At 43.0% G+C, this 9,947-nt stretch overlaps 1 long non-coding RNA gene across 1 annotated transcript; it reads left to right on the top strand.

Annotated features, from left to right (window-relative positions):
• Positions 1–1,808: 1,808 nt before the first annotated feature.
• Positions 1,809–9,647, top strand: LOC141582555 (uncharacterized). Its single transcript, XR_012515426.1, has 4 exons — positions 1,809–1,851; positions 6,478–6,541; positions 7,939–8,015; positions 9,500–9,647. It is a non-coding gene; the product is annotated as an uncharacterized LOC141582555 (long non-coding RNA).
• The last annotated feature ends 300 nt before the right edge of the window (positions 9,648–9,947 follow it).

Below are 9,947 nucleotides of genomic sequence, written 5' to 3'. Positions count from 1 at the left end.
ACAATGTTGGCTTTAGTTTTTATGAATATACCCATAAAATATCAAGCAATGGGACACACTGTAACTCAGTCTTACCAGGCTGGGAGAGGGGTCAGGGAGGAGGGCTCCCCTCTACTTGGACCTACAGCAAGTGCTCTGTTGATACTTGAAAAAGAATATCAAGGACACTATGTTCTGTTCTAACTGTTAGCATTTCTCGTCCCAATAAAAATGGTTCATATTTCAAGTGATAAGGATATGCTAAGTACAGTTCTAAGCATTTTATGTGCATCATTTCATTCAATTTTCATGACAGCCCTGTGAGGCAGGTATTGTTCTTTTTTATTTTTATTGTTTAATGGACATATCATAATTTTACATACTCATGGAGTACATAGTGATGTTTCAATATGTATCAATGTATAGTGATCAGATCAAGGCAATTGGTGTGTCTATTATCTCAAACATTGTCGTTTATTTGTGTCCAGGGTGTTCTATCTTCCCTCTAGCTATTTGAAACTATACAATATATTATGTTAACTACAGTCATTTCACATATTCTTATTCATATGTCATAGTTGAGAAAATTAAGATCCAGAGAGATTAAGTGAATCTATAGAGTTAATAAGAGGCAGAAATGGGGTTCAAACCCAGGCATCTTACTAACAATTATACTGTACCTTTCACATCAGACAGATTTCTTAGCTAATGCTTCCCTTATGTGCTACAATTGAACAGCTTGAAAAACGGTGTGAGTAGTAATGCTGCCTTCTGAGGGGTGTGGCCTAGACTGAGCATAGGATTTGGCATCAAGTACACTGGGATTATAAGGGCTCAGGGAAGTTACAAGGCTGAGTTCAGAGCTAGAAGGCTGAAAATTGTTTCTTAAGATTGTTCTGGCTGGGCGCGGTGGCTCACTCCTGTAATCCCAACACTTTGGGAGGCCAAGGCGGGTGGATCCCTAGGTCAAGAGATCGAGACCATCCTGGTCAACATGGTGAAACCCTGTCTCTACTAAAAATACAAAAATTAGCTGGGCATGGTGGTGCGTGCCTGTAATCCCAGCTACTCAGGAGGCTGAGGCAGGAGAATTGCCTGAACCCAGGAGGCGGAGGTTGCAGTGAGCCGAGATCGTGCCATTGCACTCCAGCCTGGGTAACAAGAGCGAAACTCCGCCTCGGAAAAAAAAAAAAAAAAAAAAAGATTGTTCTACATTCCAAGTTGCCCATATTAAGTCCTGTATAGCAAACATACTTGGGGTACCCACCCTGGTTACCATTCCAAGCCCTAAACTATTCCTGCTCTGCTTCTTAAGCAGCAAAATATAGAGATAGAAGATGTAATAGAATTCAATGTCTTCCCAATTTTATTTGTGTGTGTGTGTTTTATCTTTATCTTTTTTTTTTTTTTTTTTTTTTTTTTTGGACAGGGACTCTGATACCCAGGCTGTAGTACAGTGGCGTAATATTGGCTTGCTCACTGTAGTCCCCGCCTTCCAGGTTCAAGCAATTCTCCTGCTTCAGCCTTCTAAGTAGCTGGGACTTACCGGCACATGCCACAACTCTCAGCCAATTTTTTCATTTTTTCAGTAGAGTCGGGGTTTCACCATGTTGGCCAGGCTGGTCTCAAACTCATGACCCCAAGTGATCTGCCCACCTTGGCCTCCCAAAGTGCTGGGATTATAGGTGTGAGCCACCATGCCCGGCCTTGTGTGTTTTTTTAAATAGTGACTTTCAAACTAAAAATATCCTCTTTCTTTTTGGTTTCTTTCTACTAAGACTGTTGTTTTTAAATTTACCCTCCTTTAAACTTTTCTTGCTTTCTTTTAGATTCCGCCTCGCTTTGCCAGAGTCCAATCGCAGCAATATTGAGGTAGGAGTCCGAGCTCTTGGGGTTACCTGTCACTGGAAGAATGAGGATTCTCCTACTACATATAACAGCGAGTTGATTGTTTTCTGTGCCTCGGAGTCCTTGATTTCTCCATAACTGTAGGACCTAACTTTGAAATTCTGTATGTAGCTACTCAACAGTTGAGCCCATTAACCATTCAAGAGAGGAACTCTATGGTTTACTTTTATTTATACAGAAATACTTTTTTAAAAAAACTCAGAAGACTGTTGGGACATTGTATAATGCTAGAACAACAGGCATTCTCAGGGAATGCCTGTTTTCTCAATACAATAATCCTCTAGAGTTAATTTATAGACAAGAATCCCAAAGGAATATGTAAATTGTTAGGCAATGATTGGGTTTACTTTTTGAACACTTTCTGCCCATCTCCTAAAATTAGGTCAAAGTTGCCTATATGGATCCCTTTGTGGGAGGGGTATTCCCAGCCTGGTGACTTCCTGATTGGAAGAGGGCACCCCAACATTCAACCTGAAATCCCCCTTCCCTCAAGTTTCAGGAAGATCAGCTAAATCACTACCTCATACATTCATGGATGCCACTATCACAGAGAATTTATGTGGATTTTGGTGTCAGAATGCCCTGATAGAATAGTGCCTAGTTCATGGGCAGCACTACATAATGTTAATTATTAGAATTAACAGCATTCATTTACCTACAAATACTTATTAAGGCTGGAACTGTTTTAGACAAAACACATAAAATCTCTACCCTCAGGGTACTTACATTCTAAAGCAGTGGTTCTCAACTAGTGATTCTCACCTAGGAACATTTGGCAATGTCTGAAGACATTTTTGTTTGACATGGCCTGGGATGGCAGGAAAGATGCTAATGATGCTTGATGGGTAGAGGGCAGGGATGCTTCTAAACATCTCACAGTGCTCTCAACAACAAAGAATTCTCCATCCCAAAGTGGCAGAGTGCCACTCTTGGGAAATCCTTTTCCAGAGTGTGTGTGATTGTGCTTACATGTGTGTGACAGGCTGAGAATAGCAGACAACAAACAAATATATATTGTGTGTACTTAAAAAAAACGCTGTAGAGAAAGGGAAATCAGAATAGGCGGGGCAAGTAGATAAGGAGCTAGAAATTACAACCTTGGGGTGTTGAAAGGATTAGCTGAGATTATACAAGAAATGCACTTAGTACATTGACTACATAGTAGGCCATAGTGGCCACTGTTTTCATATTTACAAAAACTAGTTATTGTCACTTCTGTGTTTTCATATTCACAATAACTATTTCAGTTATTGCCATTTTTATGTCAAGAGGCAGTGTAGCATAATAGTTTCATACATAAACTCTGAGGCCAAACTACAAAAGTGAATTCCCACCATATTAGTCCATTTTCATGCTGGCGATAAAGACATTCCCTGAACCGGGAATAAAAAGGAATTCAATTAGATTTCCAGTTCCACGTGGCTGGGGAGGCCTCAGAATCATGGCGGGAGGTGAAAGGTACTTCTTACATGGCAGCGGCAGGAAAAAATAAGGAAAAAGCAAAAGCAGAAAGCCCTGATAAACCCATCAGATCTTGTAAGACTTATTCACTATCACGAGTATAGCACAGGAAATACCAGCCCCCATGACTCAATTACATCCCTCTGGGCCTCTCCCACAATATGTGGGAATTCTGGGAAACACAATTCAAGTTAAGATTTGGGTGGGGACACAGCCAAACCATACCATTCCTCCCCTGGCTCCTCCAAATCTCATGTCCTCACATTTTAAAACCAATTATGCCTTCCCAACAGTCCCCCAAAGTCTTAACTCATTTCAGCATTAACCCAAAAGTCCACAGTCCAAAGTTTCATCTGAGACAAGGCAAGTCCCTTCTGCCTATAAGCCTGTAAAATAAAAAACAAACTAGTTACTTTCTGCATACAATGGGAGTACAGGTATTGGACAAATACAGCTGTTCCAAATACACCTGTAACCAAAACAAAGGGGTTACAGGGCCCATGCAAGTCTAAAATCCAGTGGGGCAGTCCAATTTTAAAGCTCCAAAATAATCTCCTTTGACTCCAGGTCTCACGTCCAGGTCATGCTGATCCAAGAGGTGGGTTCCCATGGTCTTGGGCAGCTCTGCCCCTGTGGCTTTGCAGGGTACAGCCTCCATCCTGGCTGCTTTCACAGGCTGGCATTGGGGGTCTGCAGCTTTTCCAGTCGCACAGCACAAGCTGTCAGTGGACTGCCATTCTGGGGTCTGGAGGATGGTGGCCCTCTTCTCACAGCTCCACTAGGCAGTGCCCTGTAGGGACTCTGTGTGGTGGCTCTGACCTGACATTTCCTTCTGCACTGCCCTAGCAGAGTTTCTCCATGAGGGCTCCGCCCTGCAGCAAACTTTGGCCTGGGCATCCAGGCATTTCCATACATCTTCTGAAATCTAGGCGAAGGTTCCCAAACTCCAAATCTTGACTTCTGGGCACCCACAGGCTCAATACCAACCTGGAAGCTGCCAAGACTTGGGACTTCCACCCTCTGAAGCCACAGCCTGAGCTCTACATTGGTCCCTTTCAGCCATGTTCAACAGAAACAGTTACAAGACAGGAATAGATCTGGAGAAAAAAGCCAAAAAGAGAATTTAACCAAGAAGCCAAATGAGATGTACATATGTCTCAGTAGATTAGTGCCTAGTTAATGGGCACTATTCAAGTGGGAGGATCACTTGAAGCCAGGAGTTCAAGACCAACCTGGGCAACACAAAAAGTCCTCATCTCTAATAAAACAAGTTAGCCAGGCTTGGTGGCACACTCCTATAGCCCCAACTATTCAGGAGGCTCAGGCGAGAGGTTTCCTTGTGCCTGGGATTTTGAGGCTGCAGTGAGCTATGACCTATCTCAAAAAAAAAAAAAAAAAAAAAATTAAGATATTTCCTTGTTTAATTTTAGGAAAGCATCCTGATTTTTAGGTTGAGAAGATTAGGAGCCAGGAGTAACAATGTTAATAAGCTTGAAAATAAGTCATACCTTTCATACCAGACATTGAGGTCTAAAATATTATTGACTAGTGCACTGCTGGTTAGCAACCCCAGAGCATAGCTATTTCACAGATGACAGACTGTCGTCCATGGGAATGCATAGCTGACTGCCTCACAAATAGTACTTCCTGAGTCCAGAGAGGAGGCAAAATGAGCCCAGGGCTTCCAGGAAGATCCAGCTTAACTGCTTAGTATCAACAGCAGAGTGTGCTGTAGCATTTTAGAAAAAAATGACGATGGTATACATCAAGCGTTTCACATAATGTTAACTTATTTAATCCTGACAACAACCCTATGAGATTAGTAGTATTATCTTTATTTTATGGTTGAAGAAATTAAGACACAGAGAGGTTAAGTAACTTTCCCAACATCATATAGTTAGTGAGTGGTAAAACGAGAGGTAAACCCAGGAAGTCTGACTTTAAAGACACCCTTAAGCTGCAAAGATGTTCTTATTATTGCTAAGTGTATATGATGCTCAAAAAATGTTCATTGATGAATTAGTGTTCATTGTAGTCCATTTAATACCTGAATCTTCCCAAGATCAAACATTTTGCTTACATTATACGACTATCATAGTTTATTAAAGATAAATTGGGGTCAGGCGTGGTGGCTCACACATATAATCCCAGCACTTTGGGAGGCCAAGGTGGGCAGATCAGCAGTCAGTAGTTTGTGGCAGCCTGGCCAACATGGTGAAATCCTGTCTCACTAAAAATCCAAAAATTAGCCAGGCATGGTGGCGTGTGCCTGCAGTCTCAGCTACTCAGGAGGCTGAAGCATGAGAATTGCTTGAACCCAGGGGGCGGAAGTTGTAGTGAGCTGAGATGGTGCCACTGCACTCCAGCCTGGGTGACACAGTGAGCCTCCATCTCAAAAACGTAAATAAAATAAAATAAAATAAAATAATTTTAAAAAGATAAATTGGGTGTTCTGGGGATGGCATTAGCTTTGGGCATGATGTAATACAAGAGAACTCCTGTGCTGAGATTCCCAGTAAGTAAAAGGAAGATTGCTAATTGAGAAATTAATAGTTGTTCTTGATTGTCTTGGTAGACATCTGAGCTGCCACGTTTGCTGCCACCATGTGGTCCCTCTGAATTTACTATCACCAAAATCCACTGCAGAGGGAAGCAGAAGTGTCCATCCTCAAGAGGAAAAAAGTTAGAAAACCCTGTAATATGATTTTCTACAAACCTAGTATATCCCTCTGAGAAGATCCTAGTTATTGCTTTCTATCCTGATAAGTTCTGGGAAAGTGCACATCCAAACCAGGCATAGTCCTTTAGAAACACCCATGATTGGTCAGGCGTGGTGGCTCTCACCTGCAATCCTAGCACTTTGGAAGGTCAAGATGGGAGGTTCGCTTGAGCCCAGGACTTTGAGACTGGGCAACACAGTGAGACTCTTCCTCTAAAATTGTTTTATTAAACTTAGCCAGTTGTAGTGGTGCACACCTGTAGTCCCAGCTTCTTGAGAGGATGAGGCAGGAGGATCGCTTGAATCCAGGAGTTCAAGGCTGGAGAGAATCTCTACCACACTCCAGCTTGGGTAACAGAGCAAAAAAAAGCCCGATTTGGCAACTGATTCTATTTCCTCTTTTATTTTAGGTCTTGAGGTTTGAAAATATTCTGTCCTCTATTCTTCACTTTGGAGTCCTCCCACTGGCCAATGGTAAGGGATTATTGGGAAACAATGTGACTAACATCGGCTCACATCTAACATCTGCATCAGCTGCACTGTGGATTGTTTGGGACTTTCCAGCCTGAAGCTTGTACATCTATCATGTTATAATGAATCCAGGCCAGCCAAAGTTTGTACCATCAATGACATGGTTGCACAGTTAGTTATTCTAGGTCCAAGCCCAGTTAGCAATTCTATTTGCAAACTCAGCAAGATTGGCTAACTCTGGTTAAGTTAAGGAGATTGAAACCACGCTCCTTAGGCAGTAAAGAATCTCCTTCCAGTCAACTGGAAATGAGATCATTTTCCCTACAGGATTTTTATGTCGTTCTTACGCAAGGACCCCTAACTGGATAGACACAGTTTTCATGAATGACAATCCTGGGCCTTCTCCTTGCACAGCAGTTATTCATAAACTGTAGCATCTTGAGTCTGGCCAGTGAAAATATTTTTTATATTAGACACCAAATGTTCTTAAGACTCACTAATCAGGTATTTTCACAACATACATTGGGCAGTTTAAAAATGGACAGCATTTCTCTGCTGTCCAAATGAACATAATTGTAGGTGCATTTTTATTGATCAAGGATTAATGAGCAATTCTTCCAGGAAAATTCTAAGGACATTATCAGAGAGAATGCAAATGTGGAACCAGAGACAATCAAAAGATCAACTATTAAAAAGCTGTCTGGGCTGGGCGCAGCGGCTCACGCCTTTAGTCCCAGCACTTTGGGAGGCCGAGGCAGGTAGATCACTTGAGGTCAGCCTGGCCCACATGGCAAAACCCCATCTCTACTAAAAATACAAAAAAAAATTAGCCAGGGATGGTGGTGGGCACCTGTAATCCCAGCTACTCAGGAGGCAGAGGCAGGAGAATTGCTTGAACCTGGGAGGCAGAGATTGCAGCGAGCCAAGATCATGCTATTGCGCTCCAGCCTGGGCAACAAGAACAAAACTCTGTCTTAAAAAAAAAAAAAAAAAAAGCTATCAGTCATTCTCTTTCTAAAAAGCTTTATAAAGCCTCTTGTGTTGAGGCCGGGCGCGGTGGCTCAAGCCTGTAATCCCAGCACTTTGGGAGGCCGAGGCGGGTGGATCACGAGGTCGAGAGATCGAGACCATCCTGGTCAACATGGTGAAACCCTGTCTCTACTAAAAATACAAAAAATTAGCTGGGTGTGGTGGCGCGTGCCTGTAATCCCAGCTACTCAGGAGGCTGAGGCAGGAGAATTGCCTGAACCCAGGAGGCGGAGGTTGCGGTGAGCCGAGATCGCACCATTGCACTCCAGCCTGGGTAACAAGAGTGAAACTCCGTCTCAAAAAAAAAAAAAAAAAAAAAAAAACCCTCTGTGCTTGTCCCCAATTATTTTACATCTTGTTCTACATTTCAGCAAAATTGCAGCAAGGATTTCCACTGCCCAATCCACACAAAATTTCATTCGTCAATTCAGATATTGAAGTTCTTGAGGTAAGAATGCAAATCTCGCCTCTTAACTGACCCATTTCTTTTCATAGTAGACTAAGCCTGCTCCTGTTTTGCTTGTTTTTGTTGTTGTTTATTTTTGCCCTGCTTTGCTTTTTCCCAGACGAAGGAATTTTATAAACATGTTTAACTCTTAAATAACAATTAACAGAAAGCATTTACAATTGAGTTTAAAAATCAGACCAAGATCAATTTCACTTAGCAGCCAAATTCACAGTATAAGAAGATGCCCTTTAGCATGCTTTATTTTACTTATTCCATAAGACAACCTGTAAGGCTGGGATTATTAGTCCCATTTTACAGATGAGGAAAGTAGGACTCAGAGAGAAGCAGCTCAGGCAGCTGGAAAGGAGCGTGGCTGGGAACAGGACTGGCTCTTCTGATTCTCCCAGTCAGGTGACTTTTTCCTGAACCAAAGACACACCTCTGAGTTCAGGGATCGAACTGTTTTCTAGCTGATCTTATGAATTAACTTCAGAATACCTTTTTTTTTTCTTTCTTATTGGCATTGTTGTTTGTTTAGGGAGGTGGAAATATGTTTCTAAAGAAATTCTCCAATCCCATACAGTCCAAGGGTCCCCAATACCCAGGCCCAGGACCTGTCTGGGTCTGTGACCTGTTAGGAATCCAGTTGCACAGTTGGAGGCGAGTGGCCGAGGAGCGAGCATTACCGCCTGAGCTCCGCCTCCTATCAGATCATCAGCAGCATTAGCTTCTCATAGGAGCACAAACCCTACCGTGAACTGCGTATGGGAGGTATCTAGGCTGCACGCACCTTGTGAGAATCTAACTAATGCCTGATGATCTGAGGTGGAACGGTTTCATCCCGAAACCAACCCCCAATCCCAGTCGGTGGAAAAACTGTCTTTCATGAAACCTGTCACTGGTGCCAAAATGGCTGGGGGCTGCTGCTCTATGCTACTGTGCATGCCCTCTCACCTCCCTGCTTCTAAATAGCTAAGTCACATCAGGTGACAGTACTCCAAAATGGCCTTTCCTTTGTCTGGGGTGTTCACAAAGCAGGGCAAGGGTAGAGGAGGGCCTGACTCTGTAGGATCCGGTAAAGAAACCATCTCTTAGACGGGCATGATGGCTCTACTTGTAATCCCAGCACTTTGGGAGGCTGAGGTGGGTGGATCACTTGGGGTCAGGAATTTGAGACCAGCCTGGCCAATATGGTGAAATCCCATCTCTACTAAAAATACAAAAATTAGCCAGGTATGGTGGTGCACACCTGTGGTCCCAACTGCTCAGGAAGCTGAGGCACAAGAATCACTCAAACCCGAGAGGTGGAGGTTGCAGTGAACCGAGATTGCACCACCACACTCCAGCCTGGGCGACAGAGTGAGGCTTGGTCTCAAAAATAAAAAATAAAACGACAGAAAAAGAAACCATCTCTTCCTCACCCCTCAGACAAACCCTGACATGCCCAAGGTTTGACATTATCTTCATTGCCACATTCTTTTCAGGGGTTCCTTTTGATTTCCACCGACCTGAAGTATGAAACATCCTCAAAGCAGCATCCAAGTTTCCATCGTTGGGAAGGTCTGAACCTGATAAGTGGATGGTGGAGGGGGAAGTCAGCCCCTTGATTGCTGGTTTACGATTCACCCCAGGCAGTAAATGGTTCTTAATCCCACAACTACTGTAAACCCAGAAGGGGAAGACACTACACACTAGAATTGTAAAGCCCTTGTGAATTGCTTAAGCAGAAAGTTTTCTTTCTCAAGCCTTCAGGAACCTAGATTAAGGCAGACTGTGTTAAAGGGCTAAATAGAGGTGTCTGAATGTGAGTGTAAGTATGCTGTGTGTGCCTTTGTGTTTGTTCGTTTGTTTGGGACAAGAGCTAGGCATGTACTTCTGACCAGGTAGGTAAGAAACTGTAAGCCTATATTTGTATTGGTCATTCTCAGTGGA

This window comes from Saimiri boliviensis, chromosome 21, assembly GCF_048565385.1.
Source record: "Saimiri boliviensis isolate mSaiBol1 chromosome 21, mSaiBol1.pri, whole genome shotgun sequence".
NCBI lineage: Eukaryota > Metazoa > Chordata > Mammalia > Primates > Cebidae > Saimiri > Saimiri boliviensis.
Note: the sequence above shows the minus strand (reverse complement) of the source record. Positions and strands in the feature narration are given on the sequence as shown.